The 22,130-nt window shown below is 35.9% G+C and overlaps 1 protein-coding gene and 1 long non-coding RNA gene across 8 annotated transcripts in view; both read right to left on the bottom strand.

Moving 5' to 3' along the window:
* The window catches only part of LOC126916666 (uncharacterized), a 120,750-nt gene extending 113,971 nt beyond the window's left edge, over positions 1-6,779 (bottom strand). Inside the window, exon 1 of the long non-coding RNA XR_007710692.1 lies at positions 985-6,779. This is a non-coding gene — a long non-coding RNA (uncharacterized LOC126916666). The remainder of the gene's footprint in view (positions 1-984) is intronic.
* The window catches only part of LOC126916656 (phosphatase and actin regulator 4B), a 356,259-nt gene that overhangs the window by 216,477 nt on the left and 117,652 nt on the right, over positions 1-22,130 (bottom strand). The window lies entirely within an intron of this gene.

Genomic DNA, 22,130 nt, shown 5'->3' on the forward strand with positions numbered 1-22,130 from the left:
TTTTTGGATCCGCTATGATTTATGACCAGAAAAAGAGTTCAGTGGATAGGAGTGTAGTTACTATACATAGGGTGGTAATTGTTTGGGAAATGAATTACATCTGAGTGTAGTTTTACAGGAAAATGTGTAAGTTTTTTAAAGTTAATTTACTATTATAGAAAATATCATGATTTTATGGAGTAGTGTATATAATATCATTTGAGTAATTTGTCAATTATTATTAACGTAAATTCATAAAATGAACTTCTATGGTACAATCATTCTACGTTTTACTTTTACATTTACAGTTTGATATATCGAAAAGTCTTGTGGAAACTTAAGAAGAAAAAAAGATAATAGAGCATTTTTCATCCCCCCTCATCTCTCTTCAAACCTTCCACTATGCAAACAAACTATTGTCAAACTTGTAAAACCCATTTCTAAAAGCATTGTAATCATTCTAATCGCTTCACCTCATACGACTAAATACTTTCTTTCTACTCTAAGAATCTTTCTAGCCATTGAAAAGCCACATAGCCACGATGTTAAGAAACAAAATTTGATAATCTACACTGATTAAAAAAATCATGATCAAACTTCAGATCCATGCCTATAGAAAGAAAAAAAAACAACAATCCGGCGATAGATTCACACGTGAACTCTAATCATCCCGACTGTACCTCCTACAAAGCCTCTCAAATTAGGCAACAAGTACCCTCGATTAGAGCCAAAAATTCGCAACGTTCCCGTAAAACGCGGAAAAGCATCGCCGCGAGTCAGACGGTCGCGATCCCTTTTTTTCATTCGGTGGCAAAGAGTGGCAGGTTGCAAAAATCGCGCGGCGGTATCAAGCGGCTGAATGAAGCTGGAAAACGCGAAGGAGGCAAACGGTTTATGGAACAGGATGGCGAACATATTCAGGTGGCTGTGACTCCGACTGCAGTCGGCGAGGGGAACTGGGTCAGTGGAGCGGATCGAGACGCGTGGGCCGCGGGATGCACACACCTTTTCGACGTCGCCGCATAAAACACCACTGCAGCATCAAACATCACACTCTGGACGGTGATTGGGGATGAGAGGTCAGTGACTCCGTGCACAGCCGCTGCTTCCTCGCCCCGACTGCGTCGTTCCCGGCCGCATTCGTCGCTCCCGCATACGGTCCACCCGATCCTTTCCAACCGGACACACTTGACACTTCCTTGCTTCCAACACTTCGATTCAGTTCAGTCGAATCTAATCGACTCGAAGACTAGTTTCTAGTTTACTCGAAGACACGATACGAGCTCCGATGACACTATGCGTTATGTTTTCGATGAGAGTTCTTTAAGATCCTCTTTTTTAAAATGGTTCTTCTTAATAGATTGAGGGAGGTTATAAGGAGAAATTGATGATGCAACGCTAAATATCAAATGTAACGGCTGCAGTCGTAAAGATACGATTCAGTTTAGATGTTACGATGCGTTCTTCGTATGAGACGCTGAGATTTCCTTCAATCCTTTTTCAGGGAGATTGGTGATCAAATGACGTACGTGAATTATAACGATTGTAATTCTAACGGTGTGATAGTAGTTTTGATGTTACTATGCTTTGTGTTCTACATGAGAGACACTGGTTTCTTTGCCTCTTTTTAGTAGATTGAAGGACGCTGTGAGGGAAGATCGGTGATAAAACGGCGAAGGTGAGATGTTTGGGTTCTTTGATGTTGGAGTTTGAGTTGAGTTGTAAAAGTTTCTCAAGTCTTTAGCAGGTTATATCATGGAGTCCCTTTTTTGGGTCTTTTCGGCTTGTTTGAAAAGTTGGCGCATATTGCTTTTTTCTGCTGTAATACTGTGAGAATTTGATGTTATCGGAGATTGATGGAGCAAAGTGTGTATGTTCCGCCTTTTTTTGGGAGGAAATATTAGATATCTTTCGATATAATGTGGTTTGGTCACGAAGGAATTGCCCGAGATCTAATTTCTTGGAATTGGATTATTTGGTGGATCGAGGATGTTACTTTTTTGTCAGTTCGTTTAGGGATAGATAGATATTTCTTTTAGTCATGCGTGGATATTCTTTTGCTCGTTAAACTGAATTATATCAAATTGTTCTCTACTCGCTTAATTTTACTTATTTATTTATTTTTGAAATTCTATAACCATTACTTCTCTTTCATCAGCAACGAGAAAATTCGTTTTCAAGTCTTTCTTTTCTATTTTTATATAACAAGTCCTCTCTTCGTCTTTTGGAAGGATTATTAGACACGACAATTTTCTACCCAGTAAGTACACCATGAAACGTTAATCTCCCCTGGAGTGTTGGTTTCCTTCCACTTCTTTTGAGAATATTAGATTAGACCTCAGCTCGTTAATTTTTAGCAGAATGTCACGATACAATAGTTTTTTCATTGGGGACAGAGTTTCATGGGATCTCAGTCTTCTAATCTTTTAATATTTAAGAATTCAGTTCTTCTCTTCCTTTTTTAAGAAATGTTTGTCACTATTTCATGAATTCTACAATTTATTTCAGTTAATATTTAATGCACTAGATCTTGGTAATCTACGTTTCCTTTGGAACACATTGGGTAGTATTTAATCTAATATAATAGCATACAATTTATTATACACGGTTATTTGTCTTGGCATATACTTTTGTTAGCTAATTTTAATAATATGTCGTCAAAATTCTTCCAAAAACTGCTGTCCTTAAATCTTATCTTTTTTCAATATATTCTAGCTCAGTTTCTTCCAAAACACGTGAGATATTATTTTTTCACCAATCTCAACTTTTATTTAGCAAAGTTGAAAAGTATCATCCAAATTAACGCGCTATTATTGTAAAATTGCTAATAACGTTACATATCATCTCAACATCAAAACAATATTTTCTAAATGTCCAGTTGATACAATTCTGCCAATCTTACTTTTCGGCTCAAATGCTTTTTAACAACTTCCACTTCTGATTCATCATTTACAATATCATTATCAGAACGTTGTCTCCCATATAGTACATACTGTCTTTCAACGTTTGCCCTCTACCAATACTCTTCTGCTTTTATTTCTTCCTTTAAAGAACATTACCTTTCTTTTATTATTCTTTTCCTTTAAAAAATCCCTGTATTTTATTAAAACACGTACTGTCATAAGTTGAATTCATTTGAACTAAAATGTTTTACAATTTACAATTCCCAATCATAAACTTGCTGTACATCGATAAACCCCTCTATAAATACATACTGTTATTAAAAGAACACTGGTATTCTTTATTATCTTTTTCTCTCAAAATTACCTGATTTGAGATAAAAATGTTTTATAATTTTCAACTCTCAACAACTAACCAGATGTGCATCTTTAAATCCTCCCTTCTATCGAACACTGTTCAATGCACTGTACTGAACACTTTTCCTTCCATTATCCCTTTATCTTAAAAAATCCTTTATTTTATCATCCTCTGCCTCACAAAACCTTCCACTTTATTGCCGGTCTCTAGCAAAGTCAACTACTTTTCACTCAACACTTTTTCTCACAAAAATGTCCTGTCTCTCACATTCGAGCCCGAGCGAACCGGCATCTTCGTGGTGGGATGAGTCGCGCGCGGGAAACCGAGTCTCCTATCAAGTGCTCCACGGCTATAAAGTTAATCCGTGACTTTTCGATCGACCAGCTACATCACATCGTTCCTAGGCCCGTGTCCCGCCGACAACTGGCCTCGTTATTGCCGACGACATGTGCTCGTAGCCGAGCCGAAGTAAACAATGGCTTATCGACGAGTCGCAGCAGCCAACCGAGCTGATAAGGTTCGCGAATCTATATCGAAACACGGTCTGACCTCCTCTGCGAATCCCCGATAAGCCATTATTGTCGGGACGTTTAATTGCCGGATTAAACAGCACCAATTGTCACGATCGAGCACAACGAGAACAGTTTGCCCCAAGATCGAGGGAAATATGAAACGTGTCTTTGAGAAATAAGATGGACGATGTCTTCGAGGAATATGACGAACGATGACTTCGTAAAATATATCAAATGTAGCTGTGACTGTTCTTTACTTCGAATCTCTATGGTTTGATGCAGCTTGAAGATTCTAGGTAAATTTGGACTTTCGAGTGCGTTTTGTTTAATTTAATTAGGTTATTTTATGAGACCTATTTTCTTATTATTAAGTTTCGATGGAATCTTGTCTCTTATTTGTCAAATGTACATGTTCAATTTCCGAAATATATTTAAGCACACGTTAGAAGAATTATATTCTTATATTTAAACACCCAGTAGTGTATCTTTATGATGTAATTTCTTGACTGAAGCAGAAATATATAATTAGAACAAGAGACGATGTCAAGTGGAGCTTGACTTAGAACCGCAAAGAGTTAATCTCTTAGTAGCTCTTAATCCTTTTAGTGGCTACAGGTGTTGCAGTTAGCTGTTCATTGCTGGGATATCGTGTATATCATGTCTGCCACAGAACGTTCAGACCTACTGCAGAATTTTGACAATATGCTGAATAGGAGTATTGGAGTTGAAGGAGTTCAACTGATAAATAAACTAACACTTTATCAGGATCCTACATTTAGTGTATTATATCTTCTCCAGATACTATTAAGATACTAGGTTCTACTATCAATCATTTTCTTTGCAGCTCAAAGACGTTTGGTTTTGAAAAGGTTAATAATTTTACTTACGTTTGTTATATAAAATGGGAAATTTTAATTTACAAAAATATACAAAATATACATAAAATGTACAGAAATATACGAAATATTTAAAATAAAGTTACTTGTTATAGTACTTGTTTAGAGAGTGAAGCAAATTTCTATTTCAGTCTTCCTTTTCTTAATGGAATGAACGAATGAGTGCATGTATTTGCATAAACATCCACAACCTAGTTAAGAAGTACCGCAACGAGAAAAAGAATATGAAATATTAGTTTGAAGTTTAAGTATATTAAAATGCAACGCGAGTGAAAGATAAAATGGAAGTTAGATGAAGTAACAAATTTCTGAAACATGAGCGAAAGCTCAAGTGCGTAGGAAGCAGAAGATGATAAATCAATTTAGAATGAAGAAAGATAAATAAAACTCTTGGTATGTATTAATATGCAATGAAAATATGTATAACACATAGAACAGAAGCTTTAAAAGCTATTTATATTTCCGACATAGTTGGTTATTAAGAGTACATTGTAAGTTCTTACCCGGCTTATGAGAAGAGGCTATTTACGTTATAAAAGTTTATGCAGAAAATTCTAGCCCTCTAGATGGAGATCGTTATGCGGTTTCTACCATACTTGCTGCTAATTGTGAGATCTCGTTAAATATGCATAACGTTCCTTGAGTAGAATAATTAGTCGATGAAATAGGCTGATCGAAATTGAGTGAGAACTTATGGTTAAATTCGAAGCAAGAATTTCTGATTAAACCTACGTCTTATTACAAAACTCGGTATTCTCTTCTTCGAAAACGAACAAAAATATATTTGCTTAAAAAGCTTGTTATCGATGAATGCAATGTGATAGAGGGATAAAGCTATTAATAAAACAACAATTCGTTGAACTATCTTCGCCATTCGACTAATAAAATTGACAAATAGTTTCTTCGATCAATAAAATTATTGAGTACGAACTCCAAATTAATTAGCATTGCAGTTCTTCGATTGCACCGAAGTAGAAGCTGTTTGACAAAGATCATCCACTTCTCTAATTGAACAATTTTGGAAACACAGCAGGATTTAATTGTTAAGACGTACAATGTTGTACAGTTTGAGAGTTTAGTAGTGTATTGGATCTTTTCTCAGTTTTTATTGTAATTATATTAAGATTCTGTATTGTAATTTCAAGTTTCCTGGTTCGCAAGTTCTGTGTATTTCCTAACATTGAAACTCTGTGTGTTGTCTAAAAAAATCGATAAGTAGATCTGAGCATCGGCACTCGGATAGTAAAAGAGCTAAATTTAACTGTAATAAATATATCTGAGAATAATGGATCCTGACTATGTCATAAACCTTACTTAACGACAAAGTCTAACGTTACATGTACACAACACTCAATCGATCATCGATCGATGCAGTATACCGCGTCAAATTTCATCATAATTCTTTTCCTGCACGACTCGATCGCGATTGTGAAAACGTGGAAAAGTCGTCGTTCAAGCTGTTCTAAAGAATATCTCTTTACGGTCGAACGAGCCCGTTCGCGGAACGTTTCTGTGAAATCCTCAAATCCGGAAAAAACTTTCCGTGTCGCTCAGTAAATAGCAGAATAGATCAAGGAACACGGTCGCTTTAAAGATATCTGGTCAAATTCTATGACAAATATCGAGAAGCGAATAGTTTGAACGATTTATAAGAACTAACAGTAAAGGTGAAAAGTGAAAAAGGGAGTATAAAAATAGGAATAAAATGAAAAAATAGAAAATTGATCGAGTGGATGTTAGAATTGCCTCGGTATTGCGATGAAAGCATGGCAGAACGGAGGTGAAAGCGAGGAAATATGTGTCGAACAGGGAGGAGACGAAAGAGAGTATGAAAATAGAAAAATCATCGATCGATGGTGTCAGGGGAAAATCCGATTATGTGGTACGGTGTTTCGGAGAACGAACGGCGAGCTATTACCGTGTGCAATGAAACGACTGCATCGAATTTTGCTACACGTCGAAAAGCGTGCGATTTACCGTTTTTACGATGATAAAATAGAAATTCCAAATAGTAAAGTTTGCTTATTCTTTCCTTAGTATTTTTCGTTCGGGGTCGGTTATATATTTTATACTCATGCAGAAAAGTATTGTCATATTTATTGATGAGCCTTGTCTGACTACATACAGATATACTACTTACTGCTGAGATATAGAACCTGCTATAAACATAGAAGGCACACTGAATGTTTATTTCGAGTAATAATTATAAACTAAATCAAATTTCTTGCCATTGCACATACTACCATTTATACTACAAATGTTTAACTTGTTCCCCTGATTAATAAATAAGTACATTTAGATTATTCTTTCAAAAATATAGACTTAATGAAAGCAAAAAATATTTTTATAACACAAACTTTGATTTTTTTTCAATTTTTCCGTTTCAAGCTTGGAACCATCATTTTCGCCATCAATTAAGGACTTTTTCTATATAGAATAAATAAATGACATGTATATTGAACATTAGATTTTAGTTTCATTCTAACGACGTTTCACTCGCGATAAGATGGGAACATAGATACGTCGATGAAAAGAGACGATACTTCGTGATTCGTTACCAGGAAGTTGTACCTTACACATTACGCCGTCTTATCGGAGCGATTCGACATGTTTAAATGTCGATAAATTACGACGGGGCCATAAAACTCATCGTAAAGCGAGCCGATACACTTACATCTACCTAAGTAACCCGTCGAACCCATTCGAGGCAAGGAATTTTGAAGTTTCACCGTATATCGTGTACTTTGAGTTATGCTGAAGCGACAATGTTTCTGCCTATAGAACCACGAGTGCGATAAAGACATCGCCATTCAGAAATAACGCTCCACGGATCGATGCAGTTCACCGACGTCAGCTCTGTACGATATTCACTGTGCAGAACGGTTAGTATCCTGCACGACGCGTAATTCTTCTCGACAAGCAGCCGACGCTAAATTACCGCGAGAAATTATGTGGATAACAAGGTATGTATCTCCTGCAGAAAGTCCCGAACCGGGACACGCAGCGTGTCGCATGTTCATTGTACCATGCAATTTGCAGCAAACGCGATATCTCTAATTCTCATTTGTACTTACTTTCATGAGTAACAAGTTGCTTTCTATCATTAATTTGATTTCCTTTTGGAAGATATTACAAGAGAGGAGATTTTATTACTTATGTATACTTTGGTACATAAGTGAATAATTTATTTCTTTTTCATAATATAATAAGCTGTGTAAGAATTATCAATCTTATTTTACAAGTATACAATACAATAATTTATCGCTATTTTAGATCTGTTAAATTATGATGACTTATGGACAAATGTGTATCTTGTTATTATTCTATTTGTATGTTACAGTTTGTAATTACTCTGATTTCTTCATGATATCATGTGAATTGATATGAAATTGATAATAATTTGAATAAATGTGACAAATTGTATATAGCAACGTATATGTGATTTTTCTAGATATTATTTTATTATTATCAGATGTAAGAAACCGTGGTTTTATTCACCCTAGGTGAAGAAAATATTAAATAATCTGAATACAATACAAGGAAAATGGGACAACCGATCGCCAATCATAACTTCTATATTTCCGAAATCACTGGTAAAAGTATGGCTGCAGCACCCCAAACGCGCTCAAGCAATCAGATTACATTACCCATTCCTTTATCTGCTTTGAAATTTCTTAACTACATGAGACAGATAAGTTTATATCATCAATCTCCTGAAAACAGACGTCACTCAGAAAGTAAACTGGATTTTGTAATATATTCAAGACTATTTCTCTACAGTATCACTTGAAAGCCGAGTTCTCCACGCTCATCCATTCATCCATCTTCATCTTAATCCAACTCGTTTCAAAGACTAATCACCAGCACCTTCTTCATTTTATTATATCACTTCGAAACTAAATTCTGCATTTGAAACTAGTCCATCCAGTAGAAATAACATCGGCGTATCTCCGGAACCAAATCCTGCATCTTGTGTCTCCGTTTCGTTTTCAATTCGATTCGAGGAATGGGCACAGGACTTGGACACCGAGAAGATAGAAAAATAACGCGGAAAGGGTGTCGTGAGGCAAAGAAAACGAAGATTTATCGACGAATGCATCCGGGTGGGGTACCTAGTGACCTCAGCTACGCCGTTACGTAGGTCGCCGGGTCACGCGGATACCCGGGTCGACGCATGCCGCTCGGTCAAGGGACTCTGCTCGAAAACATTGCCGAGAAAATGGTATCGAGCGCAGCTGAAATATTCGCGATTGGATCACACGCGGTAGGAAAGCCGGATGACCCAATTTCGTGGCGCGTTACCCGTAGGAACCGCGTGCAGGAGCACCTCTCCGACACTTCAAACCGCTTCAAATTCTTCAAACCACTCGTTACTCATCAAGAGGGTTAACCAAACCAAAACCTCGACGTGATATAATTCTAATTATATTATATATATCGCAGAATAACAACCGAGACGTTTACCAATGTTTAAACGAATAACAATTGAATAACAAGAATGAAGAATTCCAAACTTCTCATCGATTCCAAACTTTCTCAAACACACTTTTAATTTGCCTAAAATTTGTCACTAAAATAGAATGAAACGATCGTTTTCTTTCGAGCACTCTGGATTCCCTCGTTTTCCGCGCACGACGCGATTACGCTCTTTTTTTCTCTCACAAGAGAAACGATAAGATTCAATCGACGATTTTTCCGTGGAGACGGCCACGATGCCACGTTTCCGGTGCCGCGACAGCCCCCGTTTCCGGTTCAGCGCGAGATAGAGAAACAGCGCTAGGTTTCTGGGTCGACAAGCGAGGTTACGCGGCGCGTTGAGGTCGGCTGGTGACTGACTCTCTCCGGGCGTCGCGACGCCGACGCCACCTTTGCGCGTTCGCTCCCCCTCTTTCCAACAACCGCGACCCCTTCGACACACCGACCCCCACGTCGTAACCCTTCTCACTGCTCTGAGCATCGTGTGCTTTATATCTACGTCTACCAACAACTATGGTGTATCTGTCCATGTCCACGGACGACGTGCACCTGCCGCGAGTCCAACAAGGTTGCTGACCGGTTGTCATCCCCCCCCCCCTCCTCCACCAAATACCATCCAATATTGCTTCGAGAATCGTCCAGGAGACTGAACCGGTTGCAGGATTGCTTGGCAAAATGTGGTTTGTTGGAGAGTGAGATGGTTTAAATGCGTTGAATGTACACTTGAGGGGACATCATGGGGCAATTATTGGAAGAGTGTAGATGTTTATAGATTTGTGGGAAATTTAAAGGTGTGAAAAAGTAACTGTAAATGTAAAAAAATATTCAGGGTTCTGATTATAATCTTCAGTAGGTCAAATAAGTTTCTATGTAGTTAAGATCAGAAGAGTATGGAGTAGTATGAAAGTCGATTATAGAACAAAGATTGTATTTAAACAAACGTTAAAATACATTTGAGGCAAGTAAATTTATGTTTCCGTAGTAATAAGTGCTGCATAAGAAATCAATCGATTAGAAGAGTAACATTTTTCGTTGCAAATATTTTTTTGTGACACGACGCGTAGCATACTACTGTAATTAAATAGTTATGTTACACATGATATATTGCACGCTCGATATACCGAGTTAATGTTGTGTAATAGGAAAATGGATGACACCCGATTAGCTCGAACGAGGTATAAATTCGAACTCCTTTCAAATGAATGGAAATTTTGTAACTATATGCAAACTTGCTCCAATAATTTTCCAAGTAAGTCAATTGTGATATACGTAGAATATTACGAGAACATTGAATAATTTAGACTGTGAAACTGATGAAATATTTTTCATTTATTATTTCATATATATATATGTTTCATAACAAATAAAGATTCAAAATTACAATACTCAAGTTTGGCCATTTGTGGATAAAGTACGAATTTTAAATAGGCCATGGACACAGAAGTGTCACTCAGCACTGATGTAGTATCGTACAGTTTATGAGAATATCCATAGAAAGGTCAAAGGTTTCTTCCTTAAATTAAGAACACGAGCCAGTGCTTTGCACTTTCATACCTACACGCCTGCATGGTAATGTTACAAGATAAAATTTAGAAACTCAAAATAGGGAAAGAAGTATAATATCTAGATAATTTATTTTCTGATTTTCACATATTGCGTTGTTCAAAAAATTTGTAGCATTTTCCTTGTGACAAGAAACTACATATAAACAATGTTTCAAAAACTTGAAGAAACTATATCAAGAAATTCAGTGCGAAGATCAGATTTCCGTAAAAGTAAAAAAGACAATATTGTTCAATAATAATGCAATTCTACAAAAATATATAGTTGAAAATTTTTTCCGAAATTTTTACAAATTTTCCAAAAAAATCAATATTTCCTTCGATCTACCTTCAATTACGCTAATGCAGAAATCACACAATTCACCGCGATGAAATTGAAATTCCGCCTAAAACTTCTCCGTACTTCGCTTTCATCCACCCAACATTCTCCACCTTCTACTCCGACCAACCTCTCCACATAGTTAAACCTACGAACAACAAAATTCAAGTTTATCTCTCCACAAACTCTCTCCAATGCCGTACGTACAGTTTCTAAGAAACGTACTCCCGTACGATCTCGAACGATTCAGTGTAAAAAAATCAATACGACATGCGTGCAGTCGTACAAAACGCCGCCCTTCCACTGGAAACGACTCATAAAACAGGGAAACATCTCGCTCGCGTCGCGAAATAAAAGGGAGAACGGGTTATCAATGGCGAGAGCTTTCCGTGAAACACTTTCGTCGCATGCTAAGAGCCGTTGTGCGAGATCACCAAGACAGAGGGCCGTCTAGGGACGACGATGAAGGGCGCGCGGGGGTGGAAGACGGGGGCGAGATCAAAGAATTCCAGAGGGTCGACCTCGCGCTCTTGCAGCGCCATTAAACTCTCAATTAGGAAAGCTGCAATTAACAACGACAGAGCTACCGTACGGAGGATCGGAAGAAAAGCCTCGCGGAGATGTCGAACGTGTCCGAGGAATTAATTCCGCTGAGTGAAACGTATCTCTCGTGATTATCGGAATGATCGGTGGGAAAATTTTCCTGATCTCGTTATACGGGGCGTGAAAGCAGTTGTTTCTTGTGGTGCATATCATTTTTACATTTATATATAGTTTCAATTTGGATTATTTTATAAATAATTTATATAAAGATATACTTGCAGGAGCAAGAGGGGCAATGATGTTTATTTTTGGAGATTATACTAACGAGGTTCTAGAATGGAGAGCAGAGTTTGTATTTTACTTCTGTTCTAGAATTGGGAACCATTTGATTCTATTTATTGTATAGATGAATATCTTTAAAGTTTTCTAAAAGGGTTGTCTGTGTAATAAACCATTTATTTTAACGATTACAGTAACCGAAATAATTTAAAATTCTTTTTCCATGGAAACAATAAATTTTCAATGCTAATAAATCAGGAGTTCTATATCAGGCATCAAATCGTGATATTTTATTTCTATAACGAACCTTCGCTACTGATGATCAAGTACAAAACGAAATTTATGACACCGTGATGTTCAATATACTGAAGACATACGACGTAGTAGGATGAAATAATATTTTAATCAGTATTATTCGTAGCGATTTTCAGCTCTCTTCGGACCACGAGTTAGACATTTTTATCATTTCATTCTTGTTGCATGTCATGGAGATTTACAATAGAAAAGAGGAAATTTTATCTAGAAAGTTCAGAATTTCAATATAGAATTATTACAAAATTCGATGCCAACATTTATTTCCTGTATTCATGTAAAAGTATTGGGTTACAGATATAAAATATTTTATGTAATCTTAAAATGCAAAACAAAAAGAAGAATAACAGCGATTTAATGCCATGTGAATAATTACTGACCACATATTTATATTCTCCACCGGACTATAACGTATCATTCTAAATGAATAAATTTATCATTAGATTACAACGACGGTATTCTAACGATTAATAATACAAATGCTCTGTGAAACTGCTATAATCCAATGTAATATATCTTTAAACAACAAACATTAATAACACCAATAAATTTAATAAATAATATAACATAAATAAATGTAATGTAACAAGTAAATCAATGTCTACGTAAACAAATAATTGCCCACACTAATATTTAAAAATTATAATGTCAAATACAACAAACAAACTCATTAAATGCTGTCTCAAACGTTCTACGATAGTTCTCCCCTACAGAAAAGTTTGAAATATAAAATCTTGGTCCAGGCACGTGATTATAAAAGCACAGTGAATTAATAGCTTTGTTCTGGCCGGTGTTCTCATTTGACGCGAGAAACCGTGCATCCAGCGATCGCACGTTCCGTGACGCCAAAGCTAGCCGCTTGAAAATAATTCCGTTCGAACAGGGCGTTTCAATTGTCGCGCACGCGACACGACCGCGACAGTTATACAGCTTACGGTGGCTTTTTTAACGATCAACCCTCGTCTGGATTGCAACAGGCCAACGGGCGGGAAACTCTCGGACGGACAGCAATTAAAATTCGTTTCGGTATTTACCGGCGAAACAATTAACGAACGTCGCGTTTCTAGTTGTCCCGCGCGACGCGTGCAGTTAGCAGCGGATAATAGTTTTGGAAACGGAGTGATTGGGCTCGTTTCACGGTTTGGGAAACGGGAATCTGTTTGCCCTCCGTTGGTTTTCATTTCGCCGATGATTGGATGCCACGTATCAGGGATTTGGAAGAATACGGTGTTGGTTTTTTTCGGGCATTTAACGGTAAGAGACGTGATGATTGATTAGTGACAAGTGGGGAATTGAAACGAGATATGGCTTAACATTTTATGATTGATAAGAAGATTTTGGATTCTGTTACGCTGAAATGAATAACAGGTTTCGTTATTGATGATAAATTTTATATTTCTAAGTCTAAATTGTGTTCTAAGGCCGATATGTATATATACGTATTTTATAATTTTTTTATGAAATGAAGATTAGTACGCGATATCTTTCTTTTAGTGAAACACCTAACTCGTTTCGAAGATTCTCTTTATGTTTGAAAGTAATGTCAAATTATGAAACAGTGAACCGAATATCTCGCATCTCGAATTGAAAATTTAACAATTTATTCAGAATTTAAATTTGACGCACAACCAATTTTGCAATAGAACTCTGTAGAATTTTATATTAAACGAAATAGCCTTTTTATAGGATGCACGAAAGCCTTTAGCGATACCGGTATTTATAGAGAATTTTTTTATGAATTCTGGGATCTTTATAAGTATGTGTAATAATATATTTTAATATTTCCAGCTATACAAATTTTTCTATTAAAATTTAAAACTTTCTACCACTATTGAGAAACATTCTGTCGTTATTCAAATCACGAAGAAAAACAATGCACATTCTCTGCTACCAACCAACACAGCTGAATTCCATGCAGCTGTTTTCTAGCATAATCGAACCCAGGCATCCTTTATACACGCGATACCTAGTACTATACTGTTCACCGCGCAACAATACGCATCTCGTGAAATGCACGTTACGTGCATCGCCCGTGGCATAGAATGTTACGCTCCGTGCGAAACTGCCCTTGGGCTTGCCGCATTAAAAGATAATACCACACAACGCATCCTGGCACTCTTACACACCCCATCGATAGCATTTATCAATGCCTCCTGCTGAGATATAACAACGATTTGGGTCACACGCATTCACTTCTATCATTTCTATCATTCTATCGATAGATTTTATCGGTTTCTATCATTCTATCGATAGATTTCATTGGTTTCTACCATTCTATCGAGTTTTATTCTGTTTAGAATGAACAGAGAGGCAATGTGCCGTGGTGTAGTTTGAAGATTTAGTTCGCGGTATTTCTTTTGAAACAGTAGTTGGAAAAGGTTTTTGGATTTCAGCGATTGAAAAAGTTACAGAATGTTTAGTAAATTACTATGCGACATTGTCAATGTAGAATTTATTAATCTAGCCAAAAGAATTAGTTTCCGTAATACAATCGATCGAAATGAAGTAAATAATTTGATTATTTTTTATTTATATCAATGAAGAGTTTGATGAAACATTATGCGATATAAGAAATGGAGACCAAAAGATTTACAATAGCAACGGTAACAAAGGAATTACTTTTAGTAAAGTGATGCATCGGAACATGATAAATAGAAAAATCAGTAGATAGTACTATACATAGTCAGACAACTAATTCCAACGTAGACGTATGCGCGGAGAAAATTTTCAATAAAACATACAGAAATAAATACGATGGTCAAATATCAAATTTCATGTGTTTAATAACATTCTTGTAATAAACTATCTACTGAATACATAAATAAATGTAATTCGTTAAACATAACTATACCAACTACAACCAATTTTTCCCACAATCTTACACAATTTTACTTTATCAATCCATTGTTTCCGATAATATAATCAATATCAATTAGAATGTTTAAAAAAATACAAATTCGTCCATAACGTTACATAATTCCATTTCATCGATTCATATTCCCAGTAAGTGACTGATACCAACAAACTTCAACATATCCTATCCTTATACATTAACTGCATACAACATCGAAGGATCACATTTCCACCTTTTTCTCTCCGGAAGTCAGTTTGGCAACACACGTTCGCGGTTTTTCCGTGGCGAAGGTGCGGATATCGATTTCCAATTTGTCGACGAACGAGCGAGGAATTATCGTCGACGCCGATGTAGACGCGATTAAAAAGGAAAAGGGGAAGAAAGAACGTCGGGGTTGATTTGTCCGGACTTGGCTCGAAACTCGAGCGTAATCGCTTAAGGATTATCGATCTTATTGGTCCCTGGGGAAAGTTGAACGCCCGCCGGGTTTGCAATTACACGTTGCATGCCGGTCGTGAAATATGGGGAAGTCAAGAGAAAATTACGTTAGAAGGTCGAAGTAACCATGACTGTGCAAAATAACTGCAGAAGGAATATTTGTTTGTCAAGTTGCTCATTAGAAATTCGTTCTCTTTGAAAGGAATGTAAACGAGAAAGCAATATATGAACAGCCGGGAAGAAACGTTCCTATGAATTAGAAAAGTAGAGAAATACTAATGTCATGAATGTAATACTAAGATCATGTAATGTTCAGCAATATTTTCATTAGAATTTACGATTATTTACGTCACAGTTTAGTGGAATTATTGTATCTCCTATCATATTCTACTATATTCTAATTACAAGCATTATAATTGTTTTAATAAAATTTATGGAATGATAATATCTGATTCCTACAAAGAATAGCTTTAATACAAAGGTTGCGATTTTAATATTAAGAAGAAGTTCCGAAAGAAGAAGTTTCATTCTCTGAATACCTCGAGTGCGACACTCGATGGTAACCGCTTAAAGAGGACACTGGTGCTATTTCTTTTCGTAGTAAAAATAAATGTTACTGATGGAACAAATTTAATTAAATTTATCCATTAAATGCTGCGTGTCCTACTAAAACTTATGAAAATACATCAGACTCGGTTGCTGATTTATTAAAAGAACACACGCATATGAATATATTCAATTACGAATCTAATTTTTACAACTTAGAAAAACATAAACTAAAACCTTTATATTGTATTATGTAGATCATCTATTATCTACACGTTTTTACAACTATTATTACGTCATTTTCGATATAATATATATAATTCAACTTTTTGATTGCTAATGCCAATATGTACCAATTAAGTTTAGATGTGAATTTAATTTTACCCTTTGAACTTTCGAGTCATTAGAGCAGCTAATTTCGGAATATCCACGAAAATATTCCTATTCGTCGCGATAGTGTTACGCGCGTTTTCTGGGTAGCAACCTCATGGTAGGTCATGCATCCTACGGATATTTGTAGTGTCGTAAATGCAAACCCACACGGTTGCTGGGCAGAGAAATTCAGGTCGTCTTTAAATTAGAGACAAATATTCCAGTTTCCCACGATAAGCTACGTAAATGGCCGAAACGATGCAACTTCGTTGCAGCGTGACGGTGAATCTGGAAACGCGACGGATGCTGCTGTTTCAGAAACCAGAATCCCCGTTATTTAATGTAATTTCATAAGTATGCTGCGGGGCTTTATACGTTTATACAAAATTTAAGAGTGCACATAGTATACAAAAGCGTATAAAATATCCGAAGTAAAATACCCCGTACGATATTTAGCACGTGAAACAAATCTCTATTCAGGTTTCATTTCCTTGATAATATTTAAAAAGACGTGTAATTGTAGTTAAATAACCGTAGTATGGAATCTAGTTACAAGTGTCCTCTTTTTTCTTTTCGATGAATTTCTTATTTAAACGGTTTTTAAATTAGTGCGTTCTATGAATTCACAATTCTAAGAGATTAATTTAGCAGGTATTTTAACTTTAATCTATTAGACTTGACGTATAATGTATGAAAGATAATGCAAACACAAGAATAGCGCTTCGCGTCTTTCTTTGTCTTTCATACGTTAAATTTGACAAATTGAAGTTAAAATATTTAGCGAACTAATAATTTTGCGTCATAAATAGGTCAATACTTTTTATAGAGAATGCCAAGATGGATCGATAATGTAAATATATGGTTCTATTTAAAGAAATGAAGTTTACCTGAAAATACCCACTATGGATAAAAAGGAAAAATAATTCGCTCCATATGATTTCCCTTTTTCGAACCAAAAAATTTTCGTCAGAACATTTTTTTGGTAACTTTAATCCTTCATGAGATATTGTATTGTTCCTACTTAAACTAGGCACTCTATAGATAATAACTTTCAATCCGTATCTTCCTTCTCCGAGATTCTTTTCTCAAAATCTAATTCCCTTCCAAACATCTGATCTTGAAAAAGCGGAGCGGAGCTCTCCCTCCTGTAATCCAACGGAAACCAATTTCTCATTCAATTCTCCTCATTTTCTTCCTCTCTAAAAGCAAAAACGGAAAAGCAGGTTCAGAATTAACCAACTACTATCCTGATCAAACAGGAATGATCAAAAACAACAAAAAGACCAATCCTATCTATTTCAATCCCTCCTTTCATTCATCTTTCGTTTTTCCTCAAACACTGTGCATCGAGAACCTCGCGTCTTTCGTCTTTAAAGGTGTGCAACTTTGAAACTCGTGCCTGATGTTCCTTTTGTGAAAGCAAAGAGCCGAGGGAAAGAAAGTGGGGAAAACAGACTTTTGGGAAACTTCCATGGACGATCTTTCAGCCGAAGAACTTCCCAAATAAGGCATCTTGAACTCGAGGAAGCGAGGACACGCGACGGATGCCATTTTTTCATTATTTCGCGTCGATGATTTTATTGCATGTGACGAGAAAAGATTTTTCGCAGCATACAGTACCGAGCATGTCCTTACATCAAAATAAGATAATATTCCATATAATATAGTGCACTATACTAATTATAATATATATAGTGCAATATACTAATTACTATTACTCAAAATGAAAGTTTGCAAGCCGTTTTATATCTACAATGCTCCAAAATACAAGAAATGTATTTTGAAATTCTACGGAGTGGATTAGTCAAACAGGATCACTTGAATATCTGCTTTATAAAAAAAATTTTCACAGGACAAAATGTGATATTTAAGAGACACGTTTAATTGTAGAAAAAAGATTTTCTCGAGATCATTTTACACAATTTCAAAGCTATAACTATCTTTAATTTAAAGAGTACTATATTTTATATAGTAGTCGATGCGTTTCTTATTCTTTATGCGAAAGCATTAAGGTATTGGTTTTGAAAATGCTTCAATTAAAATGTTTCATACACGATTTTTCCACTCATATTTATCTACGCTAACCCAACTAATGGAATAGACGATAGTCCCTGTTCTTAGAATTCTACTATCAAAGTCTGGAATTTGGTACAGCTAGTGTCTAGCACACATAATCTACACAAGAATGGAATTTTATTGACCGCTTTCGTGGTGACGAACTATGGTCTGGAAGGTCGTCATCCGTGTCTCGATGCTGAACCCTTGCGGTCAGACGTCGCTCTTGGACTGAGTTTCGTCGTTGAAAGTTCGAAGAGCATGAAGCGTCGAGTTTCGTCTCTTTGGGATGGTCTTTTTGAAACTAACCAGATCGATTATATGTCGAGGCGTATCCTGACTCGTGATGGTTCGCGAGTGCTTGCTTCTTTGTGTTAATTGGCATTAAAGGTTGTGGTTGCTATAGTTTTAAGCGAAGTGGAATATTTAATCAGTTACGTGGATCGAAACTACGTTGGCCTAATTCGCACGTACCATTTTACCTTTATTTCGTTATCTTAAAGTTCTTGTCTCAAGTTTCATTCATTATACCATATATTCCATTTATTATAAATTTAATTTAATTTGTTGCGTGGACATACATGGTTTAGAGATCTCAGTGTAGAAAAAGATTGGATTGCTCAGAAGAAAATTTGTAATTATATTTAGTGCTTAGGTCAAGGGGAGGTTTGTGACACTGATAGACAGTATGACAAGGGACTGTTGGAGTTTAAGGCCGTGGTTTTGGAGCTTCTTTTGCATGATGGATGAGCGGCCAAACCACAGAACAGCCAGTTTTAAGGGAGATTAGGAGAGAAAATGATACACGTCCATGAAATTTTAGCACTCGCGAGTGAAAGAAGCAGTTGTGGAGCTTCTTTTAAACATTTTTTATCATCTCAAGTGAATTTGAAGAAGGTTTGTATATACATATGTATAACTGATATTCACCAGGAGTATTCATAGTAATTTTTATTTTATACTATAATGCTACTAGCTATCGGATTTGAAGTTGACAATAAATTTTTTTTACTTTTCTATCGCTGGGGGATTTCTCATCGAGGTTTTCCTTTCTTAATTGAATAAAACGGAACAAGAGTGTAATTTGCAACGATGCAATTGCCAATTAAAATTGTCGAGAAAGCTAAGAAAAATATATTGTTCTCAGTGAATGTGTAATCAATGTTTGTTACTTCAGTTAAGTGTGAGAAAGTTTTCAACAGCTAAACATTTTTATGGAATTACAGCTGAGTTTCTTTCTCAGTGAATTGTTAAAAGGCCCACGAAAACAATTAGCCGAATGCTAACAATTAAAGGCAATATCGCGAGAAATGCTGCTTCGAAAATAAGAATAAAATATGGATGATAAATATTATTATAAAAAATAAGGATGTTAAAAAGAATTTCAGAGGAAAACAACATTAGTATTGCTAAATTAAAATACGCGCAAGTTAAAAATGTTTTGATTATAAAATATCTCAAATTATTATTCTTATTCATTTAATAAATCGAGATTTCATCTCGTTTCATACTATATGATTCTATGCAATTTAAAAATTGTTACTAATGATACTTATCTCTTTTAATTGCTTAAAAAATTCGCATTGCATTGTACTATTTTTTAAATAAAATGTGATATTTTAAACTTATAATATCCTACACGTTTTTCTTTCTTGTTTTTATTTTACTCTATTTCTTATTTTTAATAGTTCTCCCAAAAAAATGTTTAAATTAATACACACAGCTCGTTTCTGTTTAGAATTTTTACATAAATTTACTCTTCATATTTCTACACGAATAAAAACCTAAGAGCACAAAAACTGCCAAGAAGAAAAATAAAATAAAGCAAGGAATATTTCGAAAAACTGTAGATATTTAACCAAGATATCTTCAAATTTGCAATAGTTAAAATAAATAAATAAAAAAATAAGGAGAAGAAAAACCTAAGTTCACGATGTCAGTGACGCGATCCCCTCATCTTTCATTCAGAGTTTCCCATCTGTAGTCTGACGAGTACTTTCTCTAGCTGTAGTTGGAAAAATATTTACGCCAGCGATGGCTGCCAGACCCGAGATTTTTAATTCATTCGCGACGGACACTCGTGTGGCTCGCACGAACGGTGTCGAGAGGAATGCTGATACTTCAGTGGAAAGCCTACAGAGATATACTTTGCTTACGTTAATTCCATTTGCACTCGGGATACGTTGTATGAAGGAATATAGCGAATGGGATGTTGCTAGGATCGCGATAACGAAGGAAACAGAAATGCAGAACTTTGTTCGTGTGAATGCAGTTCTCGATTGGAATCGAAATATTCGAGGGAAGCTGTTTTCAATACAGAAATAATGGAATATGATAGATAATAATACGATAATTTGTTTAAGAAAAGATTTGTTGATCCTCTTAAGGAAATTTCTTGAAAGAAATTTATTAATGGACTATATGTTACACATTTTAGTTGCAAATTAAGATTTTCGTTAGTTAGTTTACTTTGTGGCTACAGTATATAGCTTTATCATTATGTTTCTAAGTATTACTTCATCGCGTGTTCCGTTTCCCTTGTATTATTCTGTTATTATAATATAGCCTGTTAGTAAAGTTAAAACAAGCTTATCAAAATACATATTGCAATAACTGCATCGTCATTATAACTGAGAAACCAGGAAAACAAGCATAAGAACCGACACGCAACCCGATTCGTCCAGCCATCAATTAAACATTTCCGACAATTACTTTTTATGTCCAAAATAGGTTATATAACATCATAAGTCAAAGTTAATTGCTTTGGTCTTTCAATAGCACGCGAATACCAATATTAACGAAGCTACTGCGAAGGATGACAGGAAAAGAAGAGTGTTATGCATAGTGTTAGTTATAGCATAGTGTTATGAAATATTTTCCATTCAGAATGATTTCCCAAATACACTGGCAAATCTTGTCAATTTCATTCTGGAACATATTGTACAAACTTGATATTATACAATTGGCCTAAATAACTTTGCAACTGCTAAAAGCTAATAATTAGGGACGATACAGAAAGGGGTATAAGAATTTTCGTGTAACCACGTCTATCCACGAAACACTTGTGCTTTCCAAGAGACTTTTAAACGACTTCATAAACTAGAAGATCGCATTCATCGCGCATGATGGTGTAGCCACTGGTTCACGTGAGAGCCGAAATGGCGAAATGTGAAATTTCCCGACGACGGAGGGCCTTGAAAAGGTTCACGTGCGCCCAGCCATAACCCAGAGAATTACACTCGATTGGCTCGAGAAACGACGAACTCGTAAGCGCGACGAATTTCACGGACGCTTCAATTGTTATTTAACACGTTAACTGTCACGCGGTTTTTATAGATTTTGAGTGTCCTGGCAACCGCGATATATTGAAATAAACTACACGATAATATTTAATTTTTGCGAAATATTATATGTATTGTATTTTCAACCTTTTTCTAACAATGATATCTACGTTCTTCACATTGTTGGACATTTTTTAATCCATGAAATTTATCATACTTTCATCATTCTACAGAATTTAGTAACGTGGTTCACCGATGACCACCGTGATAGTCAACGGATTAACATCGCTTTTCCGATTCGGTTATTGCATTTCTACGGAACTCTTTTATCGTCATGGGTATTGTACCAATGGAATCTGAGATACGATTGCGTGCTTCCGATAAAATTCGTTCCACGGGTCTGTAAAACGATCGTTACGCCGTCATGGAACCGTGCGTTTGTTCGTTA

Source organism: Bombus affinis, chromosome 5 (genome assembly GCF_024516045.1).
Source record: "Bombus affinis isolate iyBomAffi1 chromosome 5, iyBomAffi1.2, whole genome shotgun sequence".
Lineage (NCBI taxonomy): Eukaryota > Metazoa > Arthropoda > Insecta > Hymenoptera > Apidae > Bombus > Bombus affinis.